At 43.7% G+C, this 17,918-nt stretch overlaps 1 protein-coding gene and 1 long non-coding RNA gene across 2 annotated transcripts in view; both read left to right on the plus strand.

Moving 5' to 3' along the window:
- Nucleotides 1–17,918, plus strand: part of LOC125756442 (uncharacterized) — a gene marked incomplete in the record, with an annotated part of 397,333 nt that overhangs the window by 174,561 nt on the left and 204,854 nt on the right.
- Nucleotides 6,942–16,812, plus strand: LOC119374719 (uncharacterized). The gene is made up of 3 exons (XR_005180274.2): nt 6,942–6,982; nt 13,301–13,342; nt 16,753–16,812. It is a non-coding gene; the product is annotated as an uncharacterized LOC119374719 (long non-coding RNA).

Here is a 17,918-nt window from a genome sequence, read left to right on the forward strand (position 1 = left end):
AGCATGTTGGGTTTCCCAGGCATGAGCTGAGTCTTTTTAAGGAGAGTCGCAAGCTCGGTGTGCGATATGCGCACTACTTTTTCTGCGCTTTATCTGCTTCTAGCTTGTTACGGCTGTTGATTACGTGTCGTCCGCAGCGTGTTCCATCAAGTTGTTTCCCATTTTCAAATGTAGCGCTGGATAACGGCTTATGGAAAACGAAAAAGCAATCGGGCCCGTGGCGAGGCCGGGGCACCTCCTCTTGCGCATAGCTGGAATCAGCCGCATATTTCCGAAGGGTTTTAGCGATTTTAAGTGCATTACTGTTTCTGCTTCTTGGTTATTTTTGTAAATTATATTATTCTACATCTCGTCATTTTTTATTCAGGTTTTGAGCACTGCTAGCCATGCCTTAGGCTTGTGTCGGGAACTTGATTGTACAAGCCAGGCCTGTATAGTTCTGCACACTTGAAAAATTTGGACAGCTACGTAATCTTATTGCTAAGAGTGTGTAAACGGCTAAGCTTGTGGCCTTCCTTTCCGCCTTTCTCTCTCCCTCACCCTCACTTCAATTGATGCCCTCATTGTTTTTTCCCACCCCTTACTAGGCTGGAGTATACATAGCTATGCTATGCTTTGCCTTCTACTTTCCTCTTTTTCCTCCTCCTTATCCTCACTTCACTTTCCGATCTCCTTTTTATAGTGTACTATACATGACTATGACATCCTTTCTTTTTAATTCTGTTACTTTATCGCTCGCTGTGGTTCTCTTTCTCTCATATCATTCTCTTTATCGTCTTCACGTTCTCTCGACCATATCAGTTGAACAGTAGCGTTGCTACAAATGAGTGTTCTGCTGATGTGCCTAGATGGCTGACTGGTTGACCTTCATCTCTGTTATCCGTGCCTTTATTTTTGTTGCGCACTCTTACTTAAGAAGAATCACACCATGGCCGGGGTAGAAACTCTAAGGGAAACGTGACGCGCGTCGTGTCTCCTCTTTATTGTGGCCGTAATTTCTCATGCTTTGAGCGGGGAACGCAGAGGGCGAGCTATGAACGCATGGAGGGATGCTATGAGCGATGCTTGGGATAAAGTCACCACATCGTGGTTTATGGCGTTGACAAAATTACACTTCTTTTGAATACATGCCGAACAAGAAAACCGTAGCAACGCTGCAACGTCACGTCACCAGAGTTAATCGCGGAAGCCATGCATTTCAATTTAGCTGCTTGCATTGGCTAGGCCATGGCTTCTTGAGCTACCTACCAGTGTAGGCTATTAATCATGGTGTTCCACTCCTGTCCTGGAGGCCGTGGAATGAAATACCGGCGGTGGCGGTGGTATTTCTAACGTAGGTGAGATGCTAGAGGTCCTTGTACTTAGTTACATTTAAGTGAACGAGTAAGTACCCCAGGTAATAAAACTTCCCAGAGCCCTCCCATACGGCGTCCTTCATAACCATGTCCCAAGTTCTGGTTTCGGGACCTAAAACTAGCAATTATTACAATTATTATTAAAAGCAATTATTATAATTGGCTCTTTGAGATGATTTCATAATTCGAAAGATTCATTGCACGGCGCCTATACATCGCCGGGTGGGCTTGAAGCTTCATTCCAGATTGCTATGATTCTAACAAAAATTTCGCCCTCACATTGATAGAAAGTTCTTAACATCCATCGTAGGTTGTTTCTCCCTCCGAGTTCTCCATGAATGCTGACCCATGCTCTAATTCCGAGTTGTACAATCAATAATAGATCATGCTCAAACAACTTAGGAGGCATTACTGCCAAACGTAATCCTTAGCCGCAACCACTTCCTCTCAATCTTATTGAGAAAAAAATAGCTTCCTTCATATATGACCCCAGAACAACGCATACCTATCAGCTGATTTGGTCAACCGTACTTTAAAAGCAGACTACATTTTGATGGAAATAATATATTCAATACAATGAATCAATTCGGACTTCCATCTGTTCTGCTGTTTTGCTAAAGAAACATTGGGGAAGTTAGACAAGCACGTATGGTTGGTTAGCTATCAAATCACAATAACTGAAGGCAAATATAGATTTTCAGTAAAAGTGCTTACTTACTTAAAAACAGCACGTACTACCTAACAACAAGCAGTAGTGTCTTTAGCAGCGAAAATAATATATATACAAAATCGCATTCACAAACACGACGAAATTAAAAAAATAAAATTAAGTTATAGAAAAATGTGTATACACTGAAGACACCACACCTAAGTAAATAGAGCACCAAGTCGCTCAGGTAATTCTCATCACGCTTTTAAAATAATAGGCTTACAAGTACTAAAATGTTCTTTTGTGGTTTGTTCAAATGAGGTAGCGCAAAGAAAGGTACACAGGTGCGAGCTAAATGTTACGCATTCATTAAAGTGGCGTTTTGTACAGTGTTCATAGCAGCACAATTATTTCTGTTTCTTGGAATAACGTCTGTTGTATTATTGAAAGTATTGGCTTGCGCGTAATCTTGATGCCTTGTTGTTGTACTATGTTATTTCCAGTCCCGTCGCGAAAGACGTAACCTGTATGGTCTGCATCCGGCAAGTACTCTAATCTCACTCATTTTTTTAGATGTGGTCGTGAAAGATAGTACTACATGACTACCTAGAGTACGGCTAAACGCGACGCACAACACGGCAGGAGACAAATGGAATGCGATTAACAAAATAGGTGTCGTGAGAGCGACATATTCAACATCCGTGTAGTTTATGTGCGAATTGCATGTATATAGAATATTACAACAGCAAGAAGACAGTACCAGATAACACCAAAGCAGAACACGAGCGTGAAATGACATAGAAAACGTGCTTGTGTTGCTTCCTGGACTCGCATCTGTGTTGGTCAACCCAGCATGAAATCATGCTGTACCAATTTAGACGCTGGACCGAAATTCCTGAACATAAGCATGAGCCAGATCACTCCCATTATTTCGAAGCTTAGGTCTGGCTTGATGCATATATGGCTTCACAACAACTTTTCGTCAGCTCATTTGTAGAACACAACTACGACAGCCTAAATTGTCTTAGCGTGGTGCTATCACTTCCGGATCATCACCTTGCTGATGTGAATCGTAGCTCTCTCTGACATGCGGTTTGGCAGTCTTAAACTATTTTAAAAATAATTGTGTCACGTGTGTTTGGTGCCATATATATATATATATATATATATATATATATATATATATATATATATATATATATATATATATATATATATATACATATATGTGTGTGTGTGTGTGTGTGTTCATTAAGAATAGCGACACCGAGCTGCTAGTAACAGAAGGAAGACGAGGGCAAAATAAGATGACATCCGCTGCAACGTTCTGCACCGGTACCCTGTACCTTCGCCAAAATTTCGCAAGAAGTAAGCAAGTACGCGAGTGCAGAGTTGGTATATGTACAACGAATATGAATTACACTCAATAGGCTGCAAAAGACGTCGTCTTCCTCATGTTCGAAGTAGATTCATCGTTCTTTTTACCACAAAAATATTCTTGAGCACAAGGTTAGATTTCTGCGTATTTGTCGCACCAATAAGAGCTCATTTTCCCTACGTTATGGGAAAAACTCAAGAGCTCTTCCCCTGTCGGAAGCATGGGCGCAAGAGATGCCCGTCTAGTACATTACTGACCTGAAACTTGCACTCCTTTCATTCTGTCTTTCTTTTGTTCCTTTTCCAATTGCGCTATGCTCCTTTCTAATATTTCACGTCCTCCATGCATGCTATTTAACGACGCGGACGTTAATGAACCGCCCTGAGAGTTCGTGAAGTATTTTTGCAATTTATTGAACCAGAGGCAAGACGTGGCATTTGACCAATTTTGGTGGCACATATATTTTTTTTTGCCCAAGACCCACTTCTTCGGACACCCAAACCTACGGCGGCACGAATCAGGAATTACAAGCTCCGCTTAAAAATTAACTTGACTTGAACTTCGTACAGAGGGCTAGCCCGAGAATCTGAAATGTGCGACACGAGTTTGCTCGGCTTCGTGATTTGCAGCATCGGCCCGTCGTTGTCCTTTACACTCGGCGTTGCGGGACGATTTTTTTTGGCATGGACACCGAGTTGGCGCGATGTCCACGAGCTCGCTCCCGCTCCTGCTCTCGGCGGTGTTTCTCGTTACCCGCGTACTCCTCCGGAGAATCAACTACACATGGCCTTTCCGTGGTAACACCGGAGAAACACTGCTACTGCGTGCGCACTCTGCTGTGACACAAATGACGTCACTATCGGCGAAGCCAACGGCGCGCCAAGCATGCTCGCGCTCCACCTCGGTAAATCTGAACTCGTGCGCTACGCTGCGCAGCTAGACAAATTCTTTCTTCTTAGACCCTCGAACTACGCGTGTGAGCACTTCGCAACTGAATACCGAATTTGGTGCCAGAACATGGCTACAATATTGCGCCTACAAACGGATAGTTTGATTATATTCTAATACGTATTCAGAAGTCCGTAGCACTTTCTCCTCAAAAACGGCTGCACATAAGCATGCAACAGCGCATGCTCATTCTATACTGACGTCATGAGCCGGACTGCCAGTGATCCCGCCTTCGCGGAGTGTCGCCAAAAGCATACTGAGACTAGAGTTACTGTATATGCTACCTTTAGGTAGCAGAGTTGCGCATCTGTCTTCCAAACGCCGCTAGCAACCATGCATTGCGGAGAAGCTGACGCTCAGGCCAATTTTTGTATTTGTCGACGCCGCCGCTGCAGCGAACTGAATTAACACTAGTCATCGATAATCAGTGTTTATCGCCGGTCTTCGACACGCCGGATATGTTAATTGCCGACACGATAGGCATGTCGCCTGCACAAACGGAGTGCTACTTCACCGCATAGCTGTGGTTGCTAGCCAGACCTATGCGCAACTCTGCTACCTAAAGGTAGCATATACAGTAACTCTAACTGAGACTATTTGATTAGATGCGCAGCGATCGGCTGCCGCTCTTCGGTCAGCTGCGCGTAGCGTGTACCGACTTTTCAAGCTGTATCTGACAATACTAATATACACCTCCTCTGCCAAAATCTAGAGCATTGCCTGACTTGATCCTATCCAAAGTGTTCAGCAGATTCAAAGGTAATCGAGCTCCCGCAAGCCGCAAAATTTGGCTTTCAAACTCCTGTGCATCGCACGCACATTTGGGCTGATATATCATTGCGGCTGTTTGCCCACCTGTAATTCAAACTGTTTGTAATTTCAACAATATAGCAGGAAGTTGGAAATCACTTCGTTTTCTCAGGGTCTTTCAGGTATTCTAGACTATGTAACGAAGTGAACACTTGTTGACAGCCGCAATGCGGCTGTTACAAAATGTACCGCTAAACGTTAGTGTGCGGCATAAACACACTGCACTGTGTTGCTGTACCATGCCATAAAATAAATATATGCATGCACGATCACCTACGTAAACACTCAGATTATCATGCAAACTGCAAACTAATGTTTATCGAGCCGCACACCGCGCGCACTGTGGGCATGCGACTTTTCAGTAGTTCGGCATGCCTATTTCTTGTTTTTGGCATGCAAAAACGTTTCGGACCAATCATCTTGCGCAAATGTGATTTGTAGTATTCATTGGACTTGTTTTCTGCATGTTGCAAGACAGAATGTATAATTGACCACTCCAATAAACTAGACGTTCTCAATAGCATTCTTCCGTTTGTATCATTCCGCCTCCCCGTTTGCGTTACACCTAGCGAAGCGTCTTTCACAGAGTTAATCGCTCTTTCATTCGGAAACTATGTCGCTAGAGTTACGGGCTTTTACCCTGTTCGTCAGCAAAAGCATCTGCGCCTCACAAATTGGGCAAACTCTGCCACTCACCGTTGGTTTACTAAAAATGAAAGGAGAACGGATGAGCGGCAATCGCAGAATAAGGTCGAGCACGAAGCGCATGGGGCAAGCAAGACAATAGGATGTAAGACACGAAATGAATATTGCGGCCAGAGGGTGCAAGTACTGCGGGGCTCAAATGGAGAACAGTGAGATGCATGAGCCGCTAAATTAAAAACGTTTTTCTGGACCGAGATTTTGGATTTAGTAGCAGGTAGCGTGATGGGCTATGGTTCAAAATTCTACCACATCTTTGTCATATGCTCCAAAGAGAAGTATTTTTCGCTTACTACATTACTAAAGCGCGTCATAATTGCCAACAGCAGCAGCTATTAAACTGCATTAGGCCACTGAATAGTCCCTGTTAGTGTTTCCTTATCTACAGCAATGGCTTTAATTGGCCAGGGCTATCAACTCTAGCAAGAAATATGTATCAACTTCTGAGAGGCGATGCTATTCGCTGTACAAGTGTACGCTTCAATGCTGATTGTGTGACATTACGTGACCTTCCAATAAACTATTTTCGGTAATAACGCGAAGAAGTTTGCATCATACCTTTAAAAAGGGAGGTGCGATCTACAAAGAAAAATACAGATATACACCACGAGTGTTTACTCGCTGTTTCAAGCAATACTCTTGCATAACAGCACGGACTAGGAAGAAAAAATTAAGAATGCAACATTTAATGCGTTGACGTCACTCCCAATAAACGAATGACACTAAACAACGCAAGCAATGTGGATGTATTAACTAAGCAAATAAGTGCTCGTTGCTCAGGCATGACGCGTCGCACGTTGACAGAATTCACCTCACAGTGAAAGAATACTACAACACGCCCGCTGACGGGATATTAACCAACATTATTTATAAATATATCTGCATTGTCTCCACATAAACTGCAAGTAATTCTAGGAATTGCAGTGTGCGGCTTTATGTATTTACCTATTAATGCTGGCTTTCCTGGAATATTGCTAACTGCGAAATTATTGCTGCTTCTTGATAACTCTCTTTGCTGAGTTAAACATTTATTTGACCGTTCATTGTCGTGTGTATTCTGCATTCTCAATCGTGATGCTATCCTGTTTTCAGTCTGGGCGCCTCCCATATCACGTAACACACGCCCAACTTCTACATCAGGTATGTGTTTCATCTTAATGCAAACGTTGTGTTCCTTGATAACCAAGCGAGAAATTAAACAACTTGTACTTAATAGCAGTTCGAGCCGGATATGCAACACTAGAAGAAAAATAAATTCGCTAGGAGCTTGTGATGAATTTATGTACCCAAACGGTAAACAAAGCATCGTACAATAGAAAGCAGGAAAAAGCGCGCAAGAGACAACATACCAGCAAAATCACGATTCAAAGCCTTCTAACGTGTAAAAACAATGGACCTTTCTTGTTTCAAAAGGCACCGATGAATTGCTAAACAATATTATGTTTGGCCAGATGGTGCATAGCGGCTTGAAAGACGTGAAGGAGGATTCTATTCTAAAATAATTGGCTGTCATGCCTCCCTGCAAATGTAAATGTCCAGCGAAGGTGTGTCAAACACCACACATGCTGACGGAGGGGTATGCTTTATTATTACTTTTAGAGTAGTGGTAGTCGCGGGATCGAATCCCGGCCGCGGCGGCTGCATTTTCGATGGAGGCGAAAATGTTTGAGGCCCGTGTACTTAGATTTAGGTGCACGTTAAAGAACCCCAGGTGGTCAAAATTTCCGGAGCCCTCCACTACGGCGTCTCTCATAATCATATGGTGGTTTTGGGACGTTAAACCCCAGATACTACTACAGAGTAGTGGTAGCAAAAATAGCTTTCTGGTCGCTGTCGTAGACCGTGATTGGTTGCGCGACCATTTTCAGCAAGACGAACTTGTTCCTTACGTCGAGCATTGCACTCACGCTGTTTTTCTGTTGCATTTAATTTCTGTGATCTACCCGTGGTAGTCCTACAATGACCTGAATGAGTTGCTAGACCACTCTTCCTTTTATACCACAGCCAGACATTCTTTTACACCACAGACTTCTCTTATTCCACAGCCGAGTCTTCTTTTAGGATCTCTGGAAGTACGGGCTCGGCTGTCGTAAAAATCATGCAAAATCGTACGTAAAGTGCTCTACAGGAGTCGCATACGAAATCCGCCTGACGTGCGGCAAGTCCTACATAGGGCAGACGGGGCGGTGCCTGAATGATCGAGCCAGAAAACACGAGAAAAGGTTAAAAAAGACCTTTTGCGCACCTTCCTGCGCACTCTAAAAAATGCGCGTGTGAACCACGGTTTCAGGGGATACCGTTTCTGGGCAAAAGCCAAGACCAAACAGCTCGAGAGCTATTCGAATCTCATTTCATTAGAAACAAAAGTCATGATTGTGTCAGTGACACTTCTATCAGGAGAGATGTCTTTCTTCTACAAGTGGCTGCCCAGATAGACTGATGAGCAGACGTAAATGTCATAGGTTGCTACATATTGCAAAGTCTTTCTGGGAATACCAGAGCTGAAAGTTTACCACCCGTGTCGTCGGACCTCCTTCTGTCCTCGTCTTTTTTGTGCGGTCAAGATGTCAAGCAGTAAGCACCAACTAGGCCAAACACAAGTTCTCTTGACGCTCAAAGCATCCATCGATGCATCCGAGAGCACTGTGAGAGGAAAGCGTGAAAGAAAAAGGCGTGTTCATGTAGCCTCCGTTATGTGGTTGGCGGCAGCCTAGTGGGCTAATGCCCGCCAGCCGTAGAGGTCGTAGGTTCGACTCCTGACGACAGAACTTTGTCTTACAGTTTTTTTCTTTGCCATCTGATGGCGTTCATTTTGGTGACGAATTTTTGACGAAAATACGTCATGGCAGTCTTGGTGTAACCTCGCACAAAACACTTTCGCGTAAAAGTGAGCGCGTCAGCAGCGCGTGTATTTCATCCACTTCACAGAAACACAGAAACCCCATGAGCGCGCCAGTTACGGCCTCTACATTTTCGGCATCGTCGTTGCGGCGTTCGTCTAAGTGAACACAATAAAAAAAAATCGGCAGATCCCACGCACTGTGGGAATCGATGTAATGCGAAGCAGCCAGCAAATAGCTGAATTCATCGCCTTGTTTGTCTTTGAGCCAAATGAAATCATTCATGCCATGGCATCTAGTCCACCATATATCGCATGTTTGCCATGCACGCATGCATGCACAATCTAGTGTACACCATTCCAATGAAACGCATATTCTGGTATATAAATGCATGACCTGTCGTTTATGTTCATCACGCACTCGTGTCATGTCATACCAATTTTGGTATATACCACGTTAACAAAACGGCCGGAAGCGCACCATGACAGTGGCATGTAAATCATACCGTACATGACATGCATAACATGATTCGCATGTTAAGACCTCTCATTTATGTTCGTCATACAGTCACATCGCGCAATAACAATTTTGGTGTATATCAAAGGAGCGAAATGGCCGCGAGTGCACCATGAGTAGAGCATGTAAATCATGCCATACATGACATGAATATTGTGGTTTTTCGTGTTACCACCTGTCACTAATGTTCATCATACAGTCTCATCGCGCAATGCCAGTTTTGGTGTATATCAAGCTATCGAAACGGCCGCGAATGCACCATGAGCGTGGCATGTAAGTCATGACATACATAACCTGCATGTTATGATTTCCATGTTACCACCTCTCACTTACGTTCGTCATGCAGTCACGTCGCGCAATACCAATTTTGGTGTATGTCAAGCAAGCGAAACGGCACGAGTGCGTCATGAGCATGACATGTAAATCATGTCATGCATGCCATGATTTTCATGTTACCACGTCTCATTCACCTTCGTCATACAGTGGCGTCGCGCAATACAAATTTTGGTGTATACCAAGCTAGCGAAACGGCCGGGAATGCACAATGAGCGCGGCATGTAAATCATGACATACATAGCCTGCATGTCATGATTTCCATGTTACCACCTCTCATTGATGTTCGTCATGCATTCGCGTCGCGGAATACCAATTTTGGTGTATGTCAAGCAAGCGAAACGGCACGAGTGCGTCATGAGCATGACATGTAAATCATGTCGTGCATGTCATGCATGTCATGATTTTCATGTTACCACGTCTCATTTACCTTCGTCATACAGTCGCTTCGCGCAATACCAATTTTGGTGTACATCGAGCTAGCGAAGCGGCCGCGAATCATCATGAGCGTGGCAATTAAGCTATGACATACATGTCATGGATGTCATGGTTTTCATGCTACCATCTGTTATTCATGTTCTTCATAAAGTCACATCGCACAGTACCAATTTTGGTGTATATCGATCTAGCGAAACGGCCGCGAGTGCGCCATGAGCGTGGCATGTATGTCATGTAATACATGACATGCATATCATGATTTTCATGTTACCACGTGTCAGTTATGTTCGTCATACAGAAATGTCTCGTCATACCAGTTTTCGTATATATCCCTTCATTTAAACGGCCGCGAGCGCCCCGAGACCATGTCATGTAAATCATGCTGCACATGACATGCGCGTCATGATTTTCATGTTAGGACATGTCATTATGTTCGTCATGAACTCTTGTCACACCGTACCAATTTTGGTATATATGAAATTAACGGAACGGCCGCAAGAGCCCAAAGGCCGTGGAATGTAAATCATGCTGTTCATGACATGCGAGTCATGATTTTCATGACATGACCTGTCATTTATGTTCGTGATAAGGCCATGTTATGACACGCCAATTTTGGTACACATCCGATTAACGGAACGGCCAGGGAGCCCAAAGGCCGTGGAATGTAAATAATGCCGTTCATGACAAGCGTGTCATGATTTTCATGATATGCCCTGTCATTTATGTTCGTAATAAGGTCATGTTATGACAGACCAATTTTGGTACACATCCGATTAACGGAACGGCCAGGGAGGCCAAAGGCCGTGGAATGTAAATCATGCTGTTCATGACAAGCGTGTCATGATTTTCATGATATGACCTGTCATTTATGTTCGTAATAAGGTCATGTTATGACAGACCAATTTTGGTATACATCCGATTAACGTAACGGCCAGGAGAGCACAAAGTCGTAGGCGGCTAGATAGATAGATAGATAGATAGATAGATAGATAGATAGATAGATAGATAGATAGATAGATAGATAGATAGATAGATAGATAGATAGATAGATAGATAGATAGCAGAAGTTCGGTAAGATAGATAGCTAGATAGCAGAATAGATAGATAGATAGATAGATAGATAGATAGATAGATAGATAGATAGATAGATAGATAGATAGATAGATAGATAGATAGATAGATAGATAGATAGCAGAAGTTCGCTAAGAAATGCTTCGCATTTAACAGGTGAGAGAGCTATGTGTGGTTCAGCGTCATATTTGCACCGTTTGCGTGTGATGCAGCGCGGTAGCGATATTAGGAAGAGTGAGAAACGTGCTCCGCACTGGTCGTGCGGCGATGTCTCTGTGAAGCATCCACGGTCTGGACAAGGCGACACGCGGAAGTCGTGTTCGCATCAAGTCGAGCCCGGTCCCACTTTGGGTATTTCTGTTCCCTAGACCCGGGTTTTTGAGCTACCAACCAGGACGATCTGTGGTTATGGTCCACGACTGCTGACCGGAACGTCGTAGGATCGCATCGCGCTGGTGGCGGCCGTGTTTCCGATGTCGGTGAAATTCCAAAGGCCCGTCTACTGATCTTTAGGTTTACGTTTAGGAGCACAAGATTGTCGAAATTTCTGGAGCCCTCACTGTGGCAACCCTCATAATCATCGCCTGGTTCTGTGGCGTAAATCCCAAGCAATTATTGTTACTGGGTTCTTGAGCTGCATTCAGATTTTGAGAGATCCAAAGCAGGGTGTCTATATGCCGCCCAGTGGATTTGAAGCTTGATTCCAGATTGCTATAATTGCAAATAAGATTTCGCTTTCACATTCATTCAAAGTTCTGGACACCTCTCGTAAGTTTTACTCTCGTTCAAGTCCTACAATAAATACTGAGTCATGCTTTAATAACTTAAGGGCGAGTACTGACAAGCGGAACCCTCAGCTGCAGCGACTTACTCTCAGTATGCGTTAGTATAGAAATAGACTAGTGCATATACTATCCCAGAAGAACGGATGTTCCTCAGCTGATTTGGTCGACAATCTTATATAGCATGCTGATGTTCCTTCGCATGGCCCTCTTCCAAACTGTACTTCAAATTGGCTTTAGAGCATTGTGGAATTTCACCCAGAAAAGCATTGGAGAAGTTAGTGAAATATTCCTCACTGGCAGTCTCTGAAACCAGCTTTGAATCGCCAACAGAGGCAGTTACGGGATCGCTTTATTCTTGAATGGTCCGTCTTTGAATATACTAACGACCTTGTGTAACAGGCCACGAATATAAATGCAAGCTCAGACATTAATTACATGGAGCTCATAATTTTGACGCTAATCTCACTTGAACTTCGTTCTGTAGAAAATGTGTGGTAATATTTGAAATTATCGAAAAGCATTGTTAATAAGGGTAGAAGCCTAAATGAAGACAAATATAGATTTCCGTTACAAGTGTATACTCATTTATTAGGAACACGTACCTAAGAAGACGCACGTGTACCTCCACTAGCGAAAGTTATACGAATACAAGATTGCAGCTGTGATTGTGACCAAAAAAAACAAGATTGAAAAATATGGATTCATTGCAGACGCTATAACTAAGAAAATCAAGTGCCACAACGCTCAGACATGCCTTATACCGCTTGTACAAAATTAACCTTGCTAGAACTGAAATTACAGTTTGTAGTTTTTCGGAAGGGAGAGAGAGAAATGCTTGATTGAAATCCTGCAGATGTTAGGCAGTTTGTAGGAATCTTTCATAGAACAAAAAGCGCAGAAGAGAGGGACACAAGGAACAAAAACAGATAGGAACAAACGTAAACTAAATTCCATTCACGCGTCAATTTCAGTTTATGAGGTCGACTGAGGTGTTGTTGCAAGTTGCCATAACTTACCTTTATGTGAGCGGTATAAGTGGTTCATGCGTGATCATGTACTTTTCGGATCAGCATTGCTTCAGAAATACACGTGGATTTCTAAGAATAAATGTTTGTTTGAAGTTAGCGCCCGTCTGGCCTTCTTCCTTTTTCTGTCCTTGCCTTTTGCGATACTTGTTCTATTAGAAACTTCACTTAACTGCAGAACAATGCCACAAAAAGCTTACTATCAATAAATTCACTAGCATTTAAGAAGGAGGGTTTATATTGTTTTCACTTCAACGGTAAAGAATACTAGGACGTCAAATGTCAAGATAACTGTCACCTATTCATGGATTGTGATTTATACATAGATTTGGTAATTGCACAATTACTTCTGCTTCTTCATTATTACACTGTTCAATTAACTATGTAGTTGAGAGCAATTGCTTCCGTGTATTCTTCCTTATTCTCGCACTATCTAATTTCCAACTCGAGCTCCTCCAAGACCACGGACCAGGCGCACCTCGTTTTGTTCAGGTAAGTATTTTATTCTAACGTAAATTATGTTACATTTCGCGATGAAAGAAAGTACGACGTCACTGTACTTGGAGCATGGTTCGAACCAAGCGGAAACTGAGGGTGTGTTAATAACCAAGTAACCTTTCATCTGTGTTCGAATTCTATTCGCATGCTATCGTACAAAAGCGAGAAAACAGGACCAAAGAACACGGAATGTTACACAGCAGCAATATACTGCACCACGACATAAACAAATTCGCTTTTAAGTGCGCAGAATTTTCGGGGCCCGGATTATCGTCCATCCATAAATGGTATGTGACGTGATCATGCTCAAAATCTAGTGGAAAAAATGGGTCTAAGACAGCGCTACCAGTACTAAAAACCGGATTTAAATAAACTAAACAGGCCTAAAATATTATTGTGCATTGAAATAGCCGAAAAATAATAGCCATAACTGCCTTACTCTTAACGTTCATTAACAAAATTCTTCACGAGGCGGTATTCGATCTCATGTACCCTCGATCCGAAGGCGAGCGTCCAAAGCACTCGGTTATCCAGGCACACTAGCAGAGCAAAGCACAGCCTTGTATAGTATAGTGTAGCGAGGAGGTGGGAGAGAGAATGGAGCGTGAAGGGGATAGATGTGATGGTGAGTAGGAAAAGGAGAAAGGGAAACACTAAAGCTTAGCATAGAAAGAATGAGAAAGAGAGAAATAGCGAGAAAGAAATGCAGGAAGAGAAGGAAAGGGAGATAATCGAAGAACGAGAGATAAATGAATAAAGTGAGAGTTAGAGAGAGAAGAGGGTAGAAAGAATCAAGAAACAAGCGAGAAATAGGGACAAGGAGAAAAATAAAAGGAAATAAACAGAGCAAAAGAGACATGACAAAAAAACAGAGAGAAAACAGAAGAAGAAAGCCATAGGAAAAGAAAAAAGACCAAAAATTTGGAAAACTTACCCAACAGAAAAAAACCAGGACCAGTGCCCATCAGCTTCGCTGTCTGATTAGCATGGTACCTCCAGTGCAAGATAAGTTATTTTTGACGTTACTGCAGATGTTATCCACAAATATCTTGTGGATAACATCGCCCTGAAACCGCGGTCAATGATCTTCGCTGCTTTGGCTCCAAGTGACCTCGCCTTCGCAAGTCGGTTGCTTTGGTTTTGCGGGCATGGGCTTGTTGAGCGGAACGACGCCTAGGCAATCGTGGCGATTCGCGTGGGCTGAGTGAGCGTTAGTCCATGGGTGATGTGACCGTAGTTGATATTGGCAGAGGCAATGTGGGCTACGCGCCTGGACAAATATGCTTCAGTCGCTGCTCCTCGGTGGCCAGTAGAGATTGATAGTGCGTTCAAGAAAAAGCCCTCTGATTCAGCTTGTGGTTATGAATACAACGTATGGAGGTGACCCACTTCTCCGTAGTGAAAACACAGTAGCGTGCGAAAGTGGCTGTGCTAAAAGTCTGCCACAAAATGAGCTATGCTACTTGAAAGAACGTGAGCTTTGGCATGTTGGTATTCCATCTAAACACATATAGCCCGCACAGAATGACAGGAACACAGAGATACGACGCGGCCGCAGCGCTAAGCTTCCATCAAATGATTTACATACGAAGGAGTGCAAATAAAAAAATAGGAAACAGGAAGCAACGCACATTGGGACGTTCACTGAAGTAATTGTGGGTGCGCTCTTATGTATTCACAGTGCGGTGTTACAGGACACAGTTCAGCGCCGACAAGACGGGAAATTATCGAGGCCGCGACGATTGCTAGTTTGGGGGAGATGTGCGTGAGCGCTCTGTCAATTGGGAGCTGACAAGAAAAAAATTAAACTTTAAATGCGATAGGAAGGGTGACTTCGACAAGGCGGTTTTTTCTGCATAGCCCGGCAATGTAGTAAATATTTCTTTTGTTATTATTTGATGTTTCAAATCTAATATCGTACTTACGCGCCTAGGTGTGTTGCTTCCTGTTTCCTATATTTGTACTTGTACTTCTTCGTAAATAAACCATATGTTAGAAGTTTAGCGCTGTGTCCGCGTCGAACCTCTGTGTTCATGTCTTTTCTGTGAGCTATAAGTGTTAAGAACTACGTTAATATTTGGAGTCAATTAGGCAGCTATTGCTTTAAGCAGGCGAGGTGTTCTGTTTGCGGCGAGCAGACAAAGAGCCGCCTTCGCAACTGCTGCATAAAGGCGTAGCACGGGTTATCCGACAAACCCGGATTACGTTGGGATGCGATGCACTGCATCGTGTGTTGCTCACGTTCTTCCTCGTTTGTCAGCTGCCTCAATTCGTCCCGGATTACGTCCACGGTAGATGGTGCAGCTGAAGTCAGTGATGCCTGCTACTTGCTGATCTCTTCGCTGATCGCTGGCTTATGGTCCAGTACGGCTTCGAGGTTGTACCGCGCTCTTCCATAAAATACATGATCAGGTGTTCAGCTTCTTTAAATATCTTATTGCCGAACCCATTGTACCAGCGTCTTTTTGATGGTTGTTGCTTCTCACTTAATGTCGGCTGCCAAGTGGCATTTCTTCCGCATGATAAATGCGAAAAGATCTTGCTTAACTCTAAGCAGAGACAACGAGCGTTTATATTCACTCATTTTGGTATGAACACACATACTAGGCGTGTCCTATCCTCTCCAATACTCTCCAATTTGGGAGTTAATTAGTACAGCGAAGCGCAGTTTCCACAATTCCTTTGTTTTCTGTGCTAGAGTAACTTGTCATTGTCGTCGTAATTCTCCCCAGTTGTTCAAATAGGTTTCACGTTTCGTATACCATGTCTTTGTGAAGGCCTTCAAACAAAGTATGCGTTACGGAACTCCTGGCTGTCATTCTATCCGATCAAGCTCTTCATTGTCTTGAACAGGTTCAACCTGTCAAAACGAGTCGCCATGTAATATTAGCAGCTTGCATGTTTGACTTCTGCCACGATAACTTGTACCCGGCAGGGACCGAACCTGTTACCTTAGAATATAACGCGTCCGATACCCTACGAGTGAGCTGTCACGGTAGGCATCCTCCCGTATACTTTATGCGGTATATATGTACATTTAAACCTAGCAGTGTTACCGCCGCAAATGGCTAGTCATAATGGAGGCATTCGTCAAATGGGTTCTCCCTCAAGTGAAGAGAAGTTGGTGGAATTCAATGGACTTACTACGAAGACGACGGGTCGCCGTTACCGAAAATGGCAGCTTACGAAAAATTCCTTCGTTGCAGAGATTTTATTATTCATTTCACCTAAACAGCAAAATGTTTTCGAACTGTTAGTGGGAAGGAAATTAAGAACTGCCCGTCGAAGGTAACCCCTGCAGACTGTTGCTAACTTTGAAGTACGTTTCCTAAAAATAAAAAGTTTTCTGGCGTTATGCGTCTGCGTGCATTATTTTCTTATTCCTTAAGGTAACTGTCATTCAGTACTCTTTTCAGCCTGGGCCCCAAGTAAATCCCGGAGGTCCCGATGATATCCCACCTTGGGCAAGTATTACATCCTGATTCAGACACTGTCACCTTTGACTCTGCTGTATATTGTCTACCTCTTTGCTGTGCACACCGCACTTTAACATGAGCGAAAAGTACTATGCAATTAGCAGTGGATGGTATATTGCATCTGAGCGGTTACGCATAGCTGCAATCATAAAGCACAAACAAAACAGCGCTCAACGAACACCGCAAAACCCATTCCCGCAAAATCATCATCCCAAGACCTCTATTAGAACGCTCGAGTGCAAAAAAAATACATACGAGAGACGACCGGAACAACTTCCTATATATAGGCAGCCGTAGCCAGGATGGGTGAAAAACCACGTGTCTGTTGATGACGAGGTCACATTCATTTGTACGTGAATGCTCCCATTGTGTTAGTGTTTTTGTTTCTTTTTTGTGCGCGTTCTTTCATGCGGGCGATCGCTGGCCGTCTGAAGGGGCATCCTCCTTGTTTATGGGCAGCTGAGATCGGCGAGCCTCCCTTCGCTGCGGGGCGCCGGGACAGAATAAAGGAGGCAGCGCCACTTTACTGCGCTCAGCTATTTCGAATACGAGATGATGAGCACGGCTTTGAATTGCTCGAGACAACGCCAGTGCGGCTGGTACAGGACGTGAAACGCGATACTGTGCGCCTTCGTGCCCGGCACAGCGTTTGGCACCCAGTTTACTTGAATGCGTGCAATTGGGTCATCGCCGGCTGCCCAGACCCTCCGACTTCGTGGAACCATTTGTCCGTATGCGTGTTTTTGTCAACATGTGCGTTTGTGTGCTCGGACCTGTGGCCGAGAAAACGAGAGGAAAAAACACGGGAATGACGAGACAGACCGAGACGAGTGAATGACGAAGAGTCTGCGAAGTGCGGGTGATTAGAGTGGTTGTGCGTTTGAGCGGTGCGATTTGAGCAAATGCGCGTATGATACCTTCAGTTATGAGTTTTGCGTTGTTGCAAAGTTAATGATAAATAAATGTAAACTTCTTTTTCCATTTTAACCATGCGTCGTGCGTTCCATTGTTTTATATTATACAGCCATCCTTGAGGCCAGTTACATAACCAAGTAAAAATGCATGCATAACTTTGGGGCGGTATTGTCACTGCT

Source organism: Rhipicephalus sanguineus, chromosome 11, assembly GCF_013339695.2.
Source record: "Rhipicephalus sanguineus isolate Rsan-2018 chromosome 11, BIME_Rsan_1.4, whole genome shotgun sequence".
In the NCBI taxonomy this organism is placed as follows: Eukaryota; Metazoa; Arthropoda; class Arachnida; order Ixodida; family Ixodidae; genus Rhipicephalus; species Rhipicephalus sanguineus.